This window comes from Anabas testudineus, chromosome 10 (assembly GCF_900324465.2).
Source record: "Anabas testudineus chromosome 10, fAnaTes1.2, whole genome shotgun sequence".
Lineage (NCBI taxonomy): Eukaryota > Metazoa > Chordata > Actinopteri > Anabantiformes > Anabantidae > Anabas > Anabas testudineus.
In genome coordinates this window covers 18,617,718-18,641,636 of record NC_046619.1, presented here as the reverse complement: position 1 = coordinate 18,641,636, position 23,919 = coordinate 18,617,718, and positions in this window count along the sequence as shown.

Genomic DNA, 23,919 nt, shown 5'->3' with positions numbered 1-23,919 from the left:
ATGATAGACATAGTGTGATTAAGTCGAAACAAGGTGCTTTGAAAATTAAGGCAATTAATGTATGTTATTCAACAATTGGATTTAACTGTGATTTTTATTTATTAATTGTTTCCTCTGTTCTAAGTAAGTTAGAACAAAGTACAAAAAATAATAAACAAAGCTTATATGTAAGTAATTAATTCATTTATGAGGATTAAGAAGAAACAAAGCAGACAAAAGTGATAGGAATAACAACAGTTTAATAGAAGCGTATTTAAAAAAATGTTTTAAAAGGCCGTTTTAGGGATTATGTAGGTTTTAGAACTGCTGCTCCTTAGAATGGATGCACCAGATACAGTAGCTTTGGTCCTACAGCCTCAGGCCTGTAGTCTAGACCTTGCAATTGCCAATTAATCCCTTCTTTAATTCCCTCATCATCCGTGGCACAAAATTAGTCATTCGCTTTCCATCATCATAACAAGGTCAAACCACATGGTCAGCAATAAAATGGCCCTTGTAGCAGGGATGGATCTAATATCTTCAGACCCTTGCAGCAGTGGACCTTGAATCCCAGCTCATGCCTGTAACACCTCGCTGTACAGTATAATTATAAGTATTTCTACAGTGCACGCTTTTGTGGGTGTGAGTACATGGGATTTGGTAATTTCAGGTAAAACAGGAAGTTCATCTTCACTTAAAGTTGTATATAAGTTACTTTGAGCACATGCTTCTTAATTTAATGTAATTCATCCACTGGAAATCTTCCATTAAACTTTTCTCATAAAATAGGTCTTTATATTGACAAATAAAAGTGTATAAACACTTTTTTCCACCTGACAGAAATAATCTGTATGATTTCTAAATTGTGTATTAATGCAGAAGTACAAGATAATTCATTCTAAATAATTTATTGTTCTTCTTTCAAATGATAGTATGGGGCTACCCAATGAAAGGTTATAAACTCCAATGCACTGTCTTCACTACACATTTTTTTTCTTTTGAGGTTTTGCCATTGTGCTTGTGAAGAAATACGCCTCAGGAATGCACAAACGCTGAAGAATGTCCTTGTTTATGCTGGTATTGTGAGGTATATATAATACTTAAAATGGCAATATGAATTCTGCGAAATGATTTGGGGATTATAAAGATTGTTTTCTGTTGCTTTGGGATATCTGAAATCCTTTTTGGCATTAAAGACTTTTTGCAATTCACTCTGTGTCAATCACTGACAGAAAATTTTGGAGCTTTGGGACTGAAGGAGCAGCATTAAGTCGGCTGCATCAGGGCAACCAATAATATCATTTTAGAATGCAAATATCCATGAGTGGAGTTCTTATTTCTTTTGCAATGGCCAGGAGCCAAGGGCCAGTCCAAGTTCACCGCAGACAAAAGCTATTTTTACTAACTATAACAGCAGCTAACAGCTGGAAGGAATGGGAGGCAAGTTGATTTGATTTGATCTCCTTCCTCTTAAATCTACAGGGGAGCAGCTGAGGCCCTCCATCCTGTGGGACGGTCTTTGACTAAAAATGAAAAAAAAGAGCAAAAAAAAAAAAACAGATCTAAATCTGGAATGACATTACAGATGAAGTTGTGATTATCACGTTGCATCTGTAATGGAAAATGTGTTAAGAGGAAGGATGGATAGTACGTCAGTTTATTATAACCATTTATCATAAGCTCAAAGAAATAAGTTAATCAAGTTGTCAAATTTTTATGGTCATGGGACCATTAAGTTGCACCTGTGCAGCATTTTTTGGGCTATCAAGGTTAATGGGCACAAAGTGGTAGATACTTTTGTAAACGTCACTAAACAGAAGAACCTTATCTTGTTCATTTTTTTTTAGAATTAGTTATCACTCTGTGGAGACATTTTAGAAGCCAGAAGGTCACTCCAGAAAATGGCTCAATGCTCTCACAGAACAGCTTGTGTGGTGATGTACAGTAGCTTACAAAGCGCTTGTTGGCACTTTGCAACCTAACATTGCACGTTGTAGCCAGCAACATGCTAGCCAGCTGGGTACTTGCTAAAGTAACAAGAATAGTCTGCATAACGTCCATCTCATGTGGATCAGTTTGTATTCTGGCAGGAGAGGATTTAAAAAAAAGAGTTTAGTGCAATACATCCAATGAGGCAAGCTGTAACAACCTATCTTTTAGACTTTTGATTGAGTTTATTAAATTGGTGTCAGCAGCAGAAACGCAGGCTGAAGCTACTGAGTTTTCTACACCTCAAAACAAGTGTGATCTGTAGCGTCACACTTGTGACATTGGAGTTATGGCCAAAAGTGCAACCAACTTGTAACAACCCGTACTATGTTAAGATTTCACCTAACAAGCAACAATGCTTCAAATATTTACTGTTTTTTTGTTTGTTTTTACTTTTTTATTCAAAAATTCACTGTCTTGGTTCCCAGACAGTACGTTGCACAACGTAGGAATACGAATTAGCTAAATACCAGGAATGTAAATTAGTTGTTGAAACATTTTGTGTTACTTTCTTATAGCAGAAGGGTCATGCCCCTAACCCTTTTGACAGAACTATGCTGATCTGAATAAGCTAGAAGATAAAGTTGATTGCCTTTACCAACATCACACCATTCCTCAGCAGCCTTCACCCTTCTCCTTCCCAATAAGCAATCAATAAATATGGTATTTCAAGTCATGATGGGAAAATCAATCTGAGAGTCTTTTTTTCACCTTCTCAACTGAGCTCTACTCTCTTCTCCTCTCATGCCTGCTACACTTCTCAGATTGCCTCTAAGGACCAGTTGTGAAAGTGGAAAGTATTTTCAAGGACTGCTGTGGATGTGATTGAATGGAGAGATTAATGAAGCTTGACAAACATAAGCAATGTGTTGCACAGGAGAGCAATGATTGGTGTTTGACTTTTTGTCATAAAAAAGCTCTAAATTGACCATGATTAATTGATCATTGCTTTACAAGAAAATAAAAATAAATTAATAAAATTGCATAAATTACTACTATGTTAGTACTCTACAGTGATTACAGCTGTAAAACAATACTATATTTGACATTTAAGAATAATGGGAATTTAAAAAAAACTATAGGTTATAATATGGATGTAGTGACACTACATCATTGAATTCTCTGTTAGACCAGTTAGAAAAAGCTAAAATGACATTCAAAGATATGAATCATTTATTCTGTATGTTGCTCACCTTACAGTAAAGGAAAGTGTGACCTGAGTGTCTTCGCATCACTAAAATATGTAGAAATATTCTGATGTGGGAATTGCATATAACTGAGCGAACTAATGAAGCTTCTTGGTCAAGTCCTCAACTCTAAAACAACAAATTAAGCTGCGTCTGTCTCTAAATACTATATCACCTGAATGCAAATGGGTAGGATTCAGTGGTATGAATGACCTGGAATAGCAAGTACTCAGTTTTGTCCTTTGCCTGCATTATATTTAAAATGAAATTCACTTTGCAAAAAAGTTCAAAGAAAACCTGAATCAATGAGTGGAGAAACGTAATGAATGCAAATGCCTCCACGTGGGGCACAAAGGGTCAGTGGCCTGTTTACTGTGCATGAAATTCATGTGAAACATTTTCATGTCTTTGTCTCCATTTCAACTCAGCTGAAAATCTAAATAGGAGATTTTGGAATGACGTGTTGGACAGTGTGCTTCACCACCCTCATATAATCAGCAAATAAAGGAACATTTTTAGAATTAATGCTTCCATGGAAAAATCTGTTTTTAAAAAAACTGTCACCAATTCATTAGTGACTTGCTGCAGAGGTTTCAGAGAAGAACATAAATGGATGAGACGTACAATGTTATATGGTATAACAGTCTATTTGCGAATGTTGTCTGGACAGGTGCTGCTGGATCTGATACATATCCAACTGTTGGTGACAGTCACAGAAAGAACTGTCAGATCAAAATGTGTTTTTTTCTGTTGCATCACACTCCACTGAGCAGCATGGCCTCCCTCCTGTAGCCATTTCTATGGATATTAGTGCCAGCAGTTGCTGTTAATACAGCTGCAGCTCTGCCTCTGACCTTTTTGCACATCCCCTTCAACACCTGACTGTCATTCAACCACAGCAATAAATAACCTTTGAGATGAACATCTGCACTGCTTTTAAATTACATGATAGACTAGACTTGCAAATTTATTGTTGCAGGTAATGTACATGATGTCTGCAGCACTTGATGTTTGTACTGATGTTTCACATTCCCCCCTCTTGAATGTGGTTATTAAAGTGGAAAGATTTGAATAAGAAACTGGAAATGAGCACGGAGCTTTGCCAAGTATTGTAAATACCTGGTGTGAATTGATGTTTTCCAAGTCTTTTGGAAGTAAGCATGCTTTAATTCGATAAAATGTATTGTTTGCATTGCATATAGGCTTAAATAGAAATATAATACACTGTACACAGTGTATTGTTAGTAGTTTGTTACTAATCTAGGCCTGTAGATATTGTATTAATCTTTCATATATACAATTTTATGTCTATGTTGAGCCCAAGAATTCACTTTAATAACCTGACTAAATAATTTAGCATCCAGCTCAAACACATTAAAACTAAATTATTTACAGTCAAATAATAGGTTACATCGAAACCCAGTCTAAAGCAACTGGAACATTTTTTTCTTATGTATGTTTTTTTCATAAAAACCACAAAATAATATTATTTGACAGTACTGGTCATTTTTTCTGATTTGGTATTTAAATGCAGGGAACATCTGTTTGATTGCATGGATGACCTTTTTTAGTGCTTGATGGATGAATCAGCACTGGCCCAGCTGCCCAAATAAAGAAGGTACACAGTTTAATAGAGTCTAAGCAGTTCAGTCAGTAAACAGTTTAATTATATAATAAAAAATAAAATAATTTGCAACTATGTCGATCATTTCAAACAAAAAATAATAAACAATCACAAACAATCAGGTTGCAGATGCTCAGTCTGGTGAATTGTTTGCTTTTCTTTGTCTTATGTGACACTTAGTGTAACAGAATATTTTTGAGTGTTGCTTGTTGTGAAAAACAGAGAAGCAATAAAGATAACCACACACAAATTTGTTAATACTGTAACCAACATTTCAACCACAGCTGTTTCTCAAGACAAGGCCGGTTACATTATTGAGGTCAGAAAGCTGTTTGGATGAAGCATGTTGCCATATCCAGCATTTAGATTAGATTTTTAACCCAATAAACCAACACACCAGGACATTTGAAGAGATTATAGGCTCTGGACATTCATCTTGAGCATGTTTGAGTTTTAACATAATGCAATTCAAATGACTCTTTCTGTTCTTCTGTCTGAATCATCCATACAATCACATGATCTGAAATTCACAGGTATGTTTGTACCCAGGGGTGTTGCCATCGTGGTGGCCACGCCAACCAGAGTAAGAAGTGGATAGGTGTTGAATCTGGAAGTTGAGTCATGGCAACTGGATTTTCTTCTTGTTAGGTCGAAACTCTTCATTACTCATCCAAATAGCTGCTACAACAGAAGTGGAGGCCTTAGGCGTGTGCCTGTCTTCAATTTATCATGCTGCCCTTTCATCCATCCCCAGAAAAAATCAGGCCCAACTCACACATCCACCAGGTTGGTCACACGTAACAATCCACTCTAGGTGGTAGGAGGGGTTGGCAGAGATGTGACTATTACATTTTCTCACACCCTGCCCTGTCTTTGTTTCACCTAACGAGTCTATTCAGACCAGGTGTGAGGTGAAACCAACCTGGAGGATAAATTTGAGCTACCTTTGTTGATGACGTCTGTCTGGTGTCACTTGGTGTCAAACTAACTGAAGTGAACAGTGAACTATCAAAACCTTGATTAACAAGATCAATATGAGAGCTCCACTCAATGTACTTCCATAAAGTACTTTCCTACTGGACTGGATGAACACTTCAGATGTTCACTCACTTCAAAACTTCAAAAACTCAGCATACACTTACACACAGGACTGTAGAGAAGGGGGAAAAGGTTTTGAAGAATTTGTGCTTCTTTGAGCCACAGTGATTTTTTTAATGGGGTAGAATAAATTCAGCTGACCTTAACCAGCATGACTTCCACTGATGGTAACATTAACATTACAAAAAGCCACAAGTGCACTGTGCAAGGGTCTAAGAAACCCTTCAAACAAGTAGGTGATGTAAATAAACCTACAGGCAGGTCTGTAATTTCATAACAACAGGAGGGGTCCCAGGTAACTATTTGATTTTTGATCACACGCATAACACCTGTAAAACGCTGTACACATGCAGTGACAGTAAGTGCTTTGCTGCGTCACGTCTCTGTTCCCATGAGGCCCCTGTGCTTTGCTCTTAGCTTTGCACGTAGCCCTTGCCATTGCCTCTAATGACAGTACTGTAATGCTGCCAGAGCCCTCACAGATTGAATATCCTCAAGCCAGGCAAAGCTGTCATTGACAAAGAGTGAGTGGGTGCATATGTGTGAGTGCGTACGCACACATCTGCCTTTTTTCCTTCCATACCCATGTTGCCTAGACAACTACACCTCTGTGTTCTTTTGTCCTTTGTCACTGTACAGAGTGGTAACAGGATGAAATCATCTGTCTGATCAAGGTCGTTCTCAGGCGTCAGATAAGAAGCAAAATGCATAGAAAGTACAAACTGAAAAAAAGAGAGTTTTATCTATTTTAACATTTAATGCACAAAAGCTGCATTTTTGATTAAATCACTTTTGTGACATTTATGAATTTGTCACTTACAGGACTCCCTGGTGTGACTGTTTCATATTCCAGCTTGTGCCTATTCATAGGAGAGGCTGGTGCATCTTTGGGGACCTGTGCCCCTCTGATGACAAAGAAAAAACAAGCAAGATGGCAGCAAATGCCTCAAGCAATTAACAGAGGAGAACATAGCCAGAAGTGGCCACTGGCAAATTGGAGGATGACACATGTCAGCTTAAGAGCATGTCCCAGTGAGCCAATGTGACATTTGAATGCAACAGACAGAGGTATGTTTGCACAGGGAGATAAGCTCTGTGTGCTTTTCATGTTTAAATATGTGCATATGCGCATTTGTTGTATTCACGCTTGAGCATATGCATGGTGTCATAAGTAGCATCTTTAAGGAGCGAGGATTTTATATCCCACCACAGATGACATTCTGCATTTAAAGTCAAACTGAAATTTAAAGTCTGCTCACTTTTTCTGCAAGTAAACTATAACGATACTGCAGCCACTGAGTGTATTTCTCCATTCTTCTAAAGAGAAGGTTTTGGACTTATCAAAAAGCTGCAAAAGGGAAAGGGTGTTTCCCTTTTCGGTGGTTGATTGATATTTGAGAGCTGCCACGGGAAAGTATAGGCCTCTTTACTCCAGAAATGTTGAAATACAATGTTTTCTCCTCTCTTTCAACAAGCCCACAACATGTGTTATATTCATCTCTTCCTGTATAACATTCAACAAGTTTGGAGCTGAAGCTAGTTGACAGAGGTGGTGGATTGCATCACTGAATTTGAACTTTTATCACAGCAGTGTATATGTTTGTATGTTTTACATATAAAACTTTAGAAAATCATCTCCTTCTCAGCGCTGTCAGAACGTACATTATGCATTTTTTCTACTTGAGGCACTGGAGCTACTTCAATGTGCTGAAAACAAAACACTATGATTTCTGCACTGTATATTCTGCATGAACTGTACCCAGGGACCAACCCTCACAAAACAAACCGTCTGTAAGTGAGAACACATCTGACATGGACAGTCAATGCCATAATAATTTGGTACGTGAAGTAAAAAAGAGTCAAAGCAAATAATTTTAGCTCAAATTTAGACTTTTTTCAGTGCAAAGTGCAAAAACCTTCAGCCCTTTGTCTCTGTTTCTCCATATATCAAGCATGCACTCATCTACTTTAAAGTATTTTGTCAAGAAGCTAATTGTAAAAAGTAACCTAGAAAACATTTGCATGAATTTTTTAATGGATTAATACGTAAGCAGGCAGAAAGAGTTCCCTTTCCTGACTAAGATGCAACCATTGAAAATCTGACATGGATCCATTTGCAAAAAAAAAGCAAGAACAAAACACTGTTTAAATGTTAAAGAGTTGTTGTGCAATTGACTGAACAAATGGATTCAGAGAGAAGTGAGTAAAGTGCTGAAGGCTAAAGAGAAGTGTAGCAAATGGACCACTGCAACACAGCGAGACCATGGCATTCTTGTGTTAAAACTAAAACATGCATTTTGAGTCCTTAGAGATTGTGGGTCACACTTACGTGATAGCATCATACAGCTGCTGCAGATTTGTCAGCTGTACATCCATAATGAGAGTCTCCCGTTCCACCACATCCACAAAATGAGCTGACTTACAGTAGTGTCAGTGCAGTCAGTGGTTCAACATCTGCAAACCCACCGTTAACTGTAACAGTCTAACCCAGCAGGACATATTTCAGATTCTACAGGCTTTATTTCCTCTAGATGTTTGTTTTCTTATGAGTATAATGAACCCTTTGTTTGTAGCAAAAGCTGGTTCGTTTAGCCGCTCAGTAGGGGTGAGGAGTGCTGCAGTATGTGCAAAAGTTACATTATCACATACTGTTACAGTCTATGCTCGTCCACTTTCCCACAGAAGAACCACAAAAAGAACCTTTTTGTTGCTGCAGAGTGTTTGTCATACTGTACAGTGTGAAAAAATAATAAACTCTTGTGATATGACATGAATTAGGGTCATCATCAGATATACAGTACAGATGGAAGGATCATGTGCAAAGCCATAGAAAATTAGATTTTTTATGATGGGAATAACAGAGGATCTTGAACTCTAAGAAAACTTTTGGTATGTCATTATACACACTCTATGTTTTCCACTTTATCTACTAGAACATCATCTTGCTTTCCTTGCACCCATTTCACTAATGAAGGTATGACATGTACCATACTAGAAAGAAAAGGTCCTGCTTTTTTTTTTTACTAAGTAATTAATGACATTGATATCCCAACACATGTATGAGCACATATTTTCAGTAAATGAGGAAGCTGAATACAAAATAGTGAAGAATCCAACAAAGGGCAAGATAATCAGGACAGATGGTCAGTAGCAACACCATGGGAATAAAGCAGTTCGGTGCTGCCCACTCTCACACGTAATTACTGTCAATATTCTCATGCCACACCACCATAACCTACCCAAACTAATCATATGCCTATTATACATATCCAGCTACAATAAATAACTTTCACATCATTGCTTTGCTGTCTGGGGAGCAATCAAGACTTCATAAATAACTCTTATAAACACAGCCTGTCAATGACAAGGCTTGTCTTACTGAATTTCTCTTCATCAGCAGCAACTACTGTTAAGAAAACAAGAAGCTAAACATATTTACTTTTCCACAAAAAGATCACTTCTTTTTTCTTATAAGCCATTTGATGGATGCTGCTGTCCAAAAGGCTTTAATGTAAAACACGTACACATGTAATCCTACTAGGAATCAAACCCCCTGTCCCAAGCAGCATTGTGTGCAGTGTGATGCTCTGTTGCTTGAGCTGCAACATACAGTAAGAAAAGTAATTGTGTTGTTGCATTAATGTGGCATGGTGAAGACTGACTGGGTCCATACTGGGAATCCAAAGGCATGTGCCTCCATACACACTAAGTTGGTTTCTCCCGTCAGATTTTGTGCTTGTTTTCTTTTCGCTTTGTTTTTTTATATGTTCTCAGCTGGTTTATGTGACTTTCTAGTCAGTTTTTCCATGTGGAATAATTTAATACTTCCCACATGAGAGGTATTGCATTGCAGCTCTGGATCCGTGAAATTATAATGGGTACTTTTGTCACAGTCATGTATGTTTTTTTATTCTCCAATCCAATTTTATAAGAGCATCTCCATCTCGGTGCTTTCAAACACTTGTGCACATGTTGATAACCCCAAATTGAGTAAGTCAAAAATAAATTAAGCAAGCATATTGGATGCACCGAGGATGACAATCTTTTTAGTGACATTCAAGAAAGGATGCAGCGGCAATGAATGATGCTGAAATGAAATGCATTTTTTTATCATTTCTGACAAAATGGCGACAAGTGCACAACAGTGCTCCAGGAGGGCCATTAGGGAGTTTGATGACAACACAGGAGGGGGGCCTGGATGGCATTATTGCCTTTTAAAACCCCTGGGAGGATAGATGGAGAGAAAAAGAGGATCATCTTGACTCCACAGCCAAATATGTAGGCATGGCCACAGAATATTCAGGACAGATCAATAAACGACCCCGGTGGACGGCAGTCTGCTGAATGACAAACTAGTTGATATGAACAACAGGGAGCCAAAGTGGAATTTGTCGTCCCTTCAGGAAGGAGACAGGAAGCAGTGATCTGTTTGAATTTGTGTCATTGATGTTGAATGGCCTATTCTTGGAATCTCTCAAAGCATTATTATTTATTTTTTTAGGAAGAAATGAGGCATCAAACTCTAAGGTGAGAGACCTGCCACATAAAAACATTTTACATATGTATAGATATAACTGACAATCTTTCTCAAACAGTAAACTTATTATTACTGTTTGTTTGTTGCTCTCACTCAAATGCCAATTTGATGGCATTTAACAGGAGACCTTCTGGATATAGGCATGCAATATATTAGACAAAGAAACATATATGCATACATACATATATATATATTTCTTTCATCCACAATATCCAGTTGTTGTGGAATTAATATCAAACTAAAGCCGGCCATCATTTCAACCAACCCATTTGCAAGGATTCCTACATGAAATGGGTTGGTAAAGTCATGAAAATAGCACTTGTTTGTGCAGGCACTGCAATCTCAGTCATCCCTGTAGTGTTTGACACCAAAATTGTGTTGTGATCACAGCTGACACGCCCCATCATTATTCTCTCCTGTGTGTCCTCCCGGTTAGGCAACATTAATGTTGCTGTCTTCATACTTCAACTTCGGCTACAGCTTTGTGGGCTCTAAAATACCAGCCAGATGAGACATGTGACAATACATGGGACATGTGTGTGGTGTATGAGGAAGGCACCTCCACCCACCATCCCAAGAATAGTACAATCATCGCTTGCATCTAAATGATGCAACTCAACTTTTAGCTTTCTGTAAATTTAAAATAACTAAATAAAGAATGTTTTTAATAGAAAACCTGCACTAGTGCATGAACAGTACAGCAGTATATTCAATCTTCAAAAGCACAGAATGAATCTAAACACATTGTGCAGTGTTTATCACCTTGAGACAACACTGTGGCCTTAGGAAAGCTGCACAACAACCAAAACTAAACAGGTTTTACTCCTGCATTATGAATATAAATCAATACTTATTTCGCCTATCTGTAAAGCTAGGATCTGTAATGTTTTCTTTACTAAACAAACACACAAACAGGCACAATAACTATGATTTAACACCAAATTTTTACTAGTTATTCATGGTAGATGTCCTCATCGTACACATCCACCATCTTTGTGTAATGCTCTTGCTGCATCAATTTTAACTGTAATGTAATGACTTTCAAAATTAGCATGTCAAATAAAAGACCATAATTTAAATATACTGTAAATGCACTCAATGCTGTGACACTGGTGCTATAATAAACATCTTTTAAAGTTGCAGAGCAGAGTCGGTATTTACTGTTGAAGGGAATATGTTGTTCTTCAAGCTGAATGCTTTCTGTCACATCTCAGTGTTTTCTCTACTGTCTGGTGCTTGATGGACGTTGAGTGTGTAGTCGACTTTCATCTAAAATAGTGAGCCTCTCTTCTTTCTCTGGTTGTTTTTTTATATTGTGATGGAGTAGAAATTGATGAATGATTTGTCATTACGTTGTAATGGAAATCACCTTGTTGTTTCTGCTGTCTTTTCAGACCAAAAGAGCCTCATGGGAGACTTATTGCCTCTGTGGAAATACTATCCAGATGCTGAGTGCTATTAAGGTTCCCTGAAAATAACTGGCTACTTTAATCTTCAGCACACTGCACACAAAGCGAATGAGTCTTTGCTCTTTTAAAATTAGTTTTTTTTTTGTGTTTTGTGTCAGCTATTTTTATTCTGTAGAGAAATGAAAGTTTTCTTCAGGAAAATCACTCAAATCCATGAATATGTGGAATCTACTGTCACGTGTCATGGATGAGATGGTGTCCTTCAGAGAGACAAGTGGCACTAGGACGGAGTCATTAGTATGATGGCCTACTGTCACATCGAAGAAGAGACTCTAGTCATAGCTACACATGAAAAGACATAAAATATGTAGTAGTGCAAGCAATGACATTGACCGCATGTAAATGTACAAAAAATGTATTCTCTACCTTATTCGTATTATCTCTTATTGCCCAGAAAAGTGTGTTTTAAGCTATATATACATTTTTATAATAATTTGTCAAACTGTGTGGCGACAAATATAGACCAAAAACTGTCTCGACTTATTCACAGCTCACTCAGGTTGCAGGGTGGAGGAAGCACAGTGCCAGATCTACTTATCTTAACTGCTCCGAGAATTGGAAATCTGTTGACTTTTTGACAGAAATTCATTTTAAAGCCTCTTTACAAAGTAAAGTGGAGTAGACAACAAGTTTGTGCTTCCTTTTTTTTCAGTAAGAGCACTCTCAATTGTGTATTTGCATACATTAGTTGCCAAAGTCTTTGAGTATTAGTGGTTAGCGCCGATTATTCTGTGAGGTTCACTTCACATGTATTGACATCCTACTGCTCTTCTTTGAGTCTGTCTGTGTGATTGGGACTGTAAGCTGATAAAATGTACGGCACCTTAACATCACAAAAAAATTTGGATTTTTGTAATGTAATGCTGCCTTACATGAATTTACTCTGCCTTTTTGTCCTCCTAACACTAATTTGAAAATGTACTTTATCAGCTAATTGATGTATTTATTGTTGCTGTTGTTGCAGCAATAAAACCTAAGGATACCGAAGCTGAATTCAAAAGTGTGTAATGAGTGTTTCAGCCTCACATGCCTGCAAGTGTGGCTGCAGAGGTTTAGTCTTGTTACATAATTTGTGATGTATGTAGCTACAAATAAATATCAAGCATGCAGATGTCATGTTTTTGCTTTGATCATAAGCATGAAAAGAATATTGATGGACAGCTCGGGTATAATAGCAGCAAGCACTGCTGTCCATGTTTCATGCAGCTCTGACTCATCGACTCGGAGGAACAGAGGGGACTTCATGTTGTTTGCTGAAGGGAGCTTATACATCAAGCAACCAGCAACCAGCCTAATGAGTTAGCTATTTGGTTTGGTGTTTTGATGTTGATAGCTTTGGCTTTGACATGTTTTAACTTGATCTTGTCTCATAATTTAGGTTTTTATTCTGGGTTTGTTTTAGTTGTTTGTTAGTTTTTTTTAAATCTGTGAAATAGATAATAGCTGTTAAATGGTTTTATTTGAAATCACGATTTATTACGACCACTGATCACTGATTCTGCAGTCTTTGTGTCTGCTGTGTATGCTACAAGTCATCTGAACACAGCAGATGTTAAAGGAAAAATAGCAGAATAATACAAACTACATAGAAGATGAACTGATATACAAATACACTAACATAGTTCAGATGTAAAGGTTTAAAATGGACTATTTATTGTTAACATCTCTTAATAACCATGTCTCATGCATACTGTCAAATAAAACCTTAAATGCAGTGCCAAGACTTTAAGTAAATCCATGATAACTGTTATTCTTCTGAGGAAAATGCTCTTAATCCCAAATACCTGAGTCAGTGTGAAAAAAATCCTTTAGCACCGTCTGACAGCGCCTGAAGTGTATAAATTGATTTAGACCGCTTCATCAATCCAGTATGCTTGAAACACAACTTCTGTGTAATAAATTTATATGATATGGGACCAGATGCAGAGTCAGCGAGTGGACACTTTTATATTTTATTTTTGTCCTTTTGACTGAGAAATTTAAATATTTGTTCTTTTCCCTGTTGAAAACGTAACGTCACACTGTGTAATCTGCGATATGTCTGGGGCAGTACTGTAAATGATCACACACACACACACTGTCAAAGCCAGAAGTGGGAAATTTATTCAAAAATAAGAGGTGATGACGTCTCGCCCTTGTGACATCACCAGATGCATCACCGAACGGATCCCAAACAATATGAACTCATGTCTGCAACATGCGGCATCATGAGGAAGGTGAAGGAGAGAAAACAATCCCTCTGGTGGGCTAGAGTGAATAAACCAGAAGTGATGGGAGAAGGAAAAAGAAGATGGTGTAAGTCATGTTGTGTATTAAAGAGGATTTCTTTGTACATGTTTTATAGCACCATTATTCTCTGATTTACCCAAATTAGAATCAGTTTTACTAAGTCAGTAAAACTCACACTCAATGTAAACTTAATTATGTTTTGATTTTGAGTTAATCTTTAGGGGCTTAGGTTAGAAATAGAACGAAGGTGGGCTTAGAATTAGAAAACAACGGTCACAACTGGGGCTGTTTTATTCAGCAGATACTGTATAAAAATAAAATCTCCCGCTCCATGAATATCGTCATTTTTAATAAAAAAAAAAGACACAACCGGCGTGTTGGTGATGCAAAATAACTGTGACACAAAGATTAAGGGTGCAGGCAGATAAATAATCTTGCGCAAAACTGCTTGAACTTCTTTTGCAGCACCTGCGGCCCTATAAAGAAAAAAAAAAAAAACAAAGCACACGGGCACAGTTTACATCCAACCCACTTAAATTGGTTTAAGAAATTCAAACCTCCAAATGTCAACCTGGTTTTCAGAAAGACAGCAGGCGCAGCCAGAAAAGGCTCAGCATATTGTAGTGTGCAAAAAAAGCAGCTCTGGCAAAACAAGTAGTTAAGGGTTAAGAAAAGGGCCAGACTACACTGTCTCAGGAGAATCAACACAATTCCACTGAACATTTGTTCAACAGCTATTTTTTTTTTAACGCTCGATAATTGAGTGTCCATAGGGACCACTTAAAATATGTAACTTGCTTGATGATTCAGAACTAATTACACAAAACAGTTGTGAAATATAGTGTAATGAAATAATTTATGTAACATTTGTGTTGTTCTGTCTTGGAATGGATCATTTCTGCAGTTATTCTCGTGACGGCCTCTTTCTGTGATCGGTTTTACAGCGTGGAGTTTTCAGCCACATGTTTATTTCTCTCTCAGTGTCCACTGCTGTGCTTTAATCCCTCACCACAGGGATCTGCCAGTAAACACAAGGTACTCTTATCTGTTTAAATTGCAAAGTAGGTCTGCAACAGATAAGATAGTGTCCACTCTTCTCTAATTGGGACCTTGAAGATTTGCCGCTATGCGCAAGAATAGTTTCTGTTTCAGACATCCACATTCACATATTGATAAAAAAACTATTTTTATTTTCCTTTCTCTGCCTCTTTTTGTAACACACTCTAATGATGTCTGAGCACTTAACAGCGTCTTTCCTTCAGAGGAAGGCTTTTGCTGCCATTCAATTGAAAACTTTCACAGCCTTGGAGCTGCAGGTAAAAGATAACAGTGAGGTACATAACAACATGTGAATTTAGTTTAGTTAAAGTTTCTGTTTTGCTTTGATAGGTGAGTGGGCATTTGCATTCTGGTACCGCATTACTGTTAACTGCATTATAGCCAACCTCTAGGAACTAAAGAGAAGCATTGTGGGAAGTGCTTGATGTTGTGCTATTAACTTTGTCACATCCATGACTTCTGATTTAGAGCATATCCACCAACTAGGTAATTTCAGTTAATCCCACTACAATTTAGGTTCAAAACAGAGCAATATGAGCATAATCCAACCTTTGTGAATATACTGTAGAGTCACTTAATGATTCCTGGTGTGATACAATGTGCACAACAAATTGTCATTGTCACCCCAGTCATTTTATGATAACAGAAAAACATAGTTCATCTGTTATCATGAACTAATTCCCTTCTCTGTTTTCATCTCTGTCTTCTGTCTACACATACACATTCATAGAGACACAAAGGTCAGTGTCAGCACTCCATGCATTCTGTGTTTCTGCACTCGGGGCAAGAGGTCTCTAGATTTCAAACCAGCAACACTACAGGAGGGAATGTTGAAGTGAAAAATGATTGAGGGATATTGAGAGATGCTCCTCTGTAAAGAAGTGTTTCAGGTTGTTAGTGTCAACTCGGTGAACTTAACACTGCGGTTTGTTTCTCTTCATGTTAGTTCAAGTACGGTGAGTTGCCTCTGTGCTCTCTACCTGTGACCTCCCTCTTTTCTCCCTCCAATGCGCACACACCACCTTGCAGTCATAAACTTCTTCTCGGTGCACTCTGTGTAAAAAAATATATTTTTTCTACTGTATTCAACCTTTGCAGGGGTCACAGAGAGTCTGCTGGGGAGGGGTTTAGCGATACTTCATGCTGAGCCATCAGGTGATAATCCTCACATACTGTTACATGTGATAGCTGACATACTGTATTGCTGCACTGTATCCAAAGGCCAGACGGATTTTTAAGTCAAATAATCAGAGCTGTTGCGGGAGATTCGCCATAGTTCTACCTCTTCGGGAGATGTACTGTATGTGACTGAAAATACTCGATGACTAGTCTGTCTCACACACTGTGGCAGTTTTTCTGAGCACTGGAGGGCCTCCTTTTCAGTGCATGACAGAATTTAAACATGATTGAGATAGAAACTGCTGTGTCCACACTGAATGCTTTGTTCAGGGGAAGTTGTGCTCAGCAAATCTGTCTGTGGTTTGGCTGTCATCACACCATGGCTAAGACCGAACACCATCTGTGGGTCGGAGAATAATCACTTACTTTCATCTGTCTGCTCGTCTGTGTATCTGACCATTTCTTCCATCCATTCATTGATTCACCCGACCATTTATCTGTTTAGCATGTTTCTATTAGTGTGCTCATCTGAATCATGTACAGATGCTCAGTCTGTCTGAGGTGAGCCATGGCCAACATCATTTGTGTTCCTTTTGTTAAAACCCTCGGAAGGATGCATGATCCATCACTGCCTTAAAAACATGAATGCTTTGAAGAAAACACCAGATTATTCACCTGCATTTCTGACTGTCAGATTAGCCAATTACACTCTGACAGTTAGAGATTAGAGGCCACTTGGCTAATTGCTTTCCAAATGAATTATGACAAGGAAGATGCAGGTTGGTGTTGATGGTAGTGTAAAGCCCCTGGAGGAGAGTGCTGTGTGTCATCACCCGCATGAAAAAATGAACAACTTTGTGGTCACATCAAATTAGCAACGATTCAAGTACTTTCAACTAAAACATGCCTGTGTTAAAAAATAATCTTCTCAACACTGTTTTGTCATGCTGAGATAATATAATAATATAATATTATAACCTATCACACACACTCTTTTCTCAATTGTAATATTCAAATGACAATAACTTCCTCATCCTTCCGTTTCTGCTGTACGTATGAAGACCTAAATGTCAACTAGCCTCAGAAAACTACAGCTACCACTGGCTGTTTATACTGTGGTTGAGGTAAAACAATGTTTGTGCAGAACTGCTTCAAAATAAAAGCTCCCCACACAGTTTGTATACAGTACAGACTCTCAGAGGTAAGCCCTTCAATTACCAAAGTCCAAACCAATATTAACTGAGTTGTAAATCTCATTTGAAGAAAAAACTGAAGTGTTGCTTGAATGCTATCATCGTGTACTGACACTTTGTATTACACCGCAGAGGCAGAGACCTCCTCAGCATGTTTCCATAACCTACAGAATTATCCTTTCACAAATACCCTACTGAGAGATACAGCACATGAAAGGCTCAGATAGAGGAGGGAAGAGATAAGGGGAGTCTATTTTTAAGTTTAAAGCCCCCACAGGAGCTGGGAGGTGGTTTAATCTGGGTAGGATTCTCTCATCCTAAACCTGCCATGTCAAATATACAATCCCTTTATCTCCAAACCATCAAATTGGTGGAAAATAGAAGAGGATGGAGGTATTGGTTTTGTAGCAACACTCTTGATATTAATGTGGCATCAAATACATGTAACACTAGACTTGTCACTTCCATATGAAAGACCTGTTTTAAAATATATCACTTGCCTGTTGGCATCTTAGCCTGAATTTCATACAGAGGTATCTGTAGGACTACAACCCATCATCGATTTTCAGCAAATGTACACTATATTTTTCAATTATTTTTAACAATGCCAACAAATAAAAGGAAAGACCCCATTACATTAGATGAATGTATAAAGTTCAACTGTTTGGGCAGAACTTTGATCTCTACTGTACTTCAGTATGTGTGGAGAACACCATGCACTTTTCATCACATGGCTAAAACCAATGCTATGGTGAAGAACAGTCGTGGCAGTGTCATGCTTTGGGGGTGCTTTTCAGCAGCAGGAGACTGCTCAGAGTTGATGGAAGCACTAATGCACCAAACACAGAGAAGTCCTCAAAAAAAACGAGGTCCAGAGTGGGTGCCACCTGAGACTAAGGTGACTGTTAACACAAAAGCAAGAACCTGACATTCTGGCTTTGGGAGCAGTAAGTGACAAACGTTTCGTGAGTGGATCAACAAAAGCCCAGACTTAACCCCCAAAGAAACCTGAAGATGGCAGTTCACAGATGCTTCCCATCTAATCTGATAGAATTTGGGAGGATCTTCTGGGAAAAATGGGATAAACGGCACAAATCCAGGTGTGCAAAGCTTATAGAGACTTACCTATGAAGACTCAAAGGTGCAAAGGTGCTTTACTGAATTGAGGGTCTAAATTCTCTTGTAAATTAGAGATTCAGAAGATAGCAGCCTTATTTATTTTAAATTAAATGTAGACAAAATGCTGTAAGTAAATCACAAAGCACAGAATCATCCAACATGGTCAACAGGGATAGTGATATTCAAACAGAGAAGGATGAAAAAGATTGTAGTTGAGAAACTGGGAACAATGGATATTAAACATCTTTGTTTAATGTGAGATTTAAATGATTCAGTCATAAATCACTGTTGTCATTCTTCATAAGGTCAAAGGTAAAATGATTCAGACTGTTGACTGTGTGTTGCACTGTATGTCATCATTAACTTAAGCAGCATAAACAACATAATAACATGAAGAAAAATCAAGAACGCTTTAGAGTAAGGAACACAACAAAGACTTTATTCCATAAGATGACATTTTGACATTTTCAGAGCATCCTCTGTAAGTTATTATACTTGTTATGCATGTTTATCAAGTAGTCTTGTACATCAGAACACTGATGACACCGAGAGCACCTTTCTGTGATCAGATGCTCTTATCACTCATTAAAGAACACAGTGGGGAAGTAATCATCCCCCGTCAGCAGTGGAAAATGAAGGTGGCTAACATATAATGGCTTCTCTATATTACAGTGGGTACCACAGCTATGTTATTATGTAATAAGAAAAGAGGGACCACAAGTGCGTGTGTGTGCATGTAGAAGAGGGTAGCTGTGGCATAAATTAGGCAAGCTATATTTCCGAGACAGATAATTGGACATGGATTTGTGCCATGGGTTGGCCGAAGCCCCTGAAGTTCTGAACTCATTTGTTGGTATGCCAAGCACCTTGTCAGGGTCACAGTGTGGAAAATATCCCCCCTGCCTACACGTATATACACAAGCCTACTTGAGTTCTATCTGATATTAATTCATTTTGAATCATGAGATTACCCTCTTTATTTCCACTTTGATTTTATGGGCTGAAAGTTACAGCTGTGTCTTAGTGATTTGAGGAAATACCAACATGTTATCTTTCATCGTGAGTTACCCAAACTGAAAATGAATTAGTTCACTAGATACTATATATGCCACATGTTACTATATATGTTATATGTTCAAATATTTTTATACTTGTGTTAGATTACATGAAAGAGGCTGATTAAAATGTAAAAGTAGAACATGTACTTGCATAATCACTCCCAGCAAGTGAATTCTACAGTGAGGAGTAGGGAGTGACTGGGAATGTAAACTCACACATTCACAGAAACACAGCAGCAGTCGTACCAGCAAGTGACAGCATGACTTTCAGGAGAGAAGTGTATGAAAAGTGTACTCCTAGCAGTCATAGTTGCCTGTTTTACTATTACTTGCAGTAGCTGTGCACACAGAAAATGCTGAAATGGCCAACTAAAACATTTTGGCACTCAAAAATTTGCAGAAATACACTATGAAATACAATTTCCATTTACGTACATTATAAAACATTTGTACTCCCTTCAAGCAAAACGTAATTACCTCTTATTAGGTTTTGTTAAAGTGAAATCTTTCGGATGAAGATAATTCATAGGCGATATGGTTGCAAGGTTAAAGTGTCATCTCGTTCTGTAAGCTCAGTCAATTTGATCAGCTATGCCTCATAAACCAACAGGGGAAGTTATTTTTTAGCGCATCAAAAGACAGAGAACATCTATTCATCAGAACAGCACGGTCTCCCCTTAGAGTGTCCTTCTCTTAATAGCATCTCTAAAAGTTTTTCATCTTAAGGGTAAGAAAGTAGTAGATGTAGTGACCTGCAGAGTCAACACACTCTCATCCCACAGCCTCAGATAAGTGACACCTCCCACAACATTATGGTCTGACGACTTGCCAAGGCCTTTGGCCCAGTTGCTCTGGTTGAATCCAGCTGCGACAATTAAGGACGCTTTGAGCTTTGACTTTCCCATTGGACATAATGAGGTAATACTGAAGTCTGCTGTAAACTTTTAAGGTTTTATTTTTGCTGATATCGTCGATAATCATCCAGAGGAAAAAACAGGAGTCTGATAGAGGTAATCAGATGTATATGCTTACAGTAAATATCAAAGATGAAGGGAGAGTGGTGACTGTTCAGTTGAAATCTGAAAACGCAGTAATGCATTCAAAACTGATGGATGGTTTCTCTGAAATGAAAAGAAAAAGCGATGGGCATTACATTAACCTACTGCATAGATAAAACATGAAATAGACCCATTTTGTTCTACGAAGGAATTTTGACGACATCAGCAAAGGAAAAGCTTGAATGTGGAATTTACAACAGGGAAAACACTTCCACATTATGGGTTCTTCTAGGGAATATGTTATTCGTGCAGAAGATCAGCATCAAGCCTCACTCCAGTAGAGATGTCAAAGCTCAAAGCGTCAAAGATTACCATAGCTGGGCAAAACAACTGCTCCGGGTGTCAAATACTGCAGTGAGTAAATTAACATTGGAGTCAATGGGACACTCTGCGTCTCATACAGAAGCAGAAGGGTACCTTAGCACTGGTATAACTCCCTAAAAGGTTTGACAAAGCAGACTAAAACATTGTGGGAGGCGTCACTTAGCTGACACTATAGGATGAGAACAGGTTAGAACAGAATAGTTTTCCATACAGAGTGTCAGAAAACAATGCTCAGAGCTGAGCCTTTAGAGGTTTAGTGTTTTAGACATGAAACACGCAAACCCAGTCAAACAAGATGAAACTTTTTGTTCTTTAAGTAAATGCAGAGGTGGGCTCCTGAGAGAGGTCTGCCTTGTCCATTGGTTTATGTAACCACCATTTGGAGAAATATCACTCCGTGGATTTAGCGAGGCTGAGCCTTTGTAATCCTCAGCACAGATACTTTTACAAATCCTATATTTAATTAGATTTCCCCATTTAGTCATTTGCAGTCAGAAGCCTAATTCCTGCATAATGCCTACAGTGAGAGTGTATTCCTGGCAAGCTCGTGGATTGGGTCCTGTGTTCTACTTCAATGTGTAACGGTCCAAAGAGGTCAATTTCACCTCACACATCCCTTCGGTTCTTTGAGCTTAACATAACAGCGACAGGCTTTTCTTTATCAGAAGATGTGTGTTACACAGACACATTTTTGGACCCTTTGATTAGCTGTGCGTCCTTCAAATGCCATTTATACATGGACACTTTATATTTGAATTCAAGCAAGTGAAGTAGACAAGAGAAAGTCTCAGCTGTTAATATACTGAAAATGTAACATGGTCATTCAGTATATATACGACTTCAGAACACAAAACGCATAATATGTGTGTGACCCATTTCATGTCATGTCATGTGATATGTTGCAGCACATTATATAGAAATGTACCCTACATTTGATAATACCACTGTGATAAGATCAGCTACATTTTGTAATACCAAGGTAATAATGTGTAAAGTCGTGTAAATAATAGTGTGAAATTAACAATACGCACATCTCACTTTAATATTGACCCATCACTGCGCTTGTTACTTTGTTATTGCTGTGTTATTAATAATATATGTGTATTACATCCAAATATAATACTGTAATATTTTGCTTGTTATTTTTGTCCCTTTTATGACTTTATAATATAAAATCTGAACCATTCAGCATGAATTGATTATGCAATATTACTGTTCATAAATAGATATATAATAATACTAGCAGGCTAGTAATTTCCATTCTAATTATCATGTACTGTATTACTGCATTGTCTTAAAGTTATTTCCACTAAAGTGCTACTTATTACTCAAATTACCATGGGTGAGGATGTATAATGGGTTATGTTAGGTGTGGACATGTGACAGCCGGTGCATCTTTCCGTGCATATGCATCAACTGCCCACTAATGTGCAGCATGATTGATGATAAGACATCAGACTCACATTTGTTTGACATGAGAGTCTGAGATGCCATATTACACATACACACTATGCAGATTGCTAAATTGGTTTATTGATTTTCTGCCAAACTGTGTGGTTTAATTATACTTTGCAGTCCTGAAGGGACCGCTGATCAAATAAATACAGATTCAGAGTGTCATCTGGGCTCTGTTTCAAAAACTTAAAGTCATCTGCAGATTGAGTTCAACTGCTTGAAGATAAGATGAACTAAACATTTCCTGGAGAGATTATGAGTTTCTGTGCAACCTGCCTTCATGGAACTGCATTTGTTATGTTATTTTACCTCCTCTGCAAACAGTTATCAACTCTCCATTCTTTATGGACATCAAAATACAGCCAAACACTGTGTCTTACCACCTTGGCTATTATTAGCTTTTGCCATAATTCATTATTGATTTCCTGGGTTTTAGCTTGCTCTTTCTTGAAATCCATGACATTTTCAAAAGAAAATTATTTGAAAGATTAAGCCCGGGGTGCGCCTCTGTCAATAACGCCCTGCAGAAGTCAGTGAAACAAAAGTCAGTGTTGGAGATGAACATATCTGTACTACTAACACTGAACCATGGCTTGAACACTGATTTTATCTAAAGGCTACCTTTTGATGCCTTTCTCTGTCAAAATAAAAGTAAAACAAATAGTCTTTGCTGCACTGTAAATAATGAACAGAGCAAAATCAGTCATTATTAAATGCACCTGCTTAAAGGGCAGCTTTACTCTCTCAGTCAGCTAATAGACTGAACATTTCTGATTTGGAAGGTTGTAGAGAGATAACCTTTAAAAGTGGTGAGTTGCTCCTGATCAAATGCTTTGTATGGAAAGTTGACAGTACATAGATCTACTCTTTTGTAATTGGATTCATACTACAGGAATGAGGAAACAATGTGCACCAGACATTGTAGAGAGATCACCCTCCCTGTATTCTAAAGATAAGTAAAAAGAGAATGGATTTATTTGCTGCTTTGTATTTAAAGTAGACTTCAATTCCCCTTATGATAAAGGTCATTTCATAATATGAGTAAACCTAAAGGACAGAATCAGAGCTTTGTTTGCACAACATGGAGAACAGAGACTAATTTCCTTCACATTTACTCAACAGAATCATCTGTGTGTCACTAAAGCAGTGATCTCAAACTGTCAATTCAATGAATCATGCCTGCAGAAGAGAACAGCAGTATGGAGTTCAGCTGGATGTAGGATTTATAGAAAGAACTCCATACAACTCACCAAAAACAGTGAGTTACTGTTATAATGGTGGCAATTCTGAACTCCATCAGACTTCCCAGAAGGTACTACTAGAAGTTGTACATTAGACTTTCAAAATCTATATTATATATTTTATAAATAGTCTAAATAGTTCACTCTGTTGGCAGTGTTTATATATTTTAAACAGGTGAGT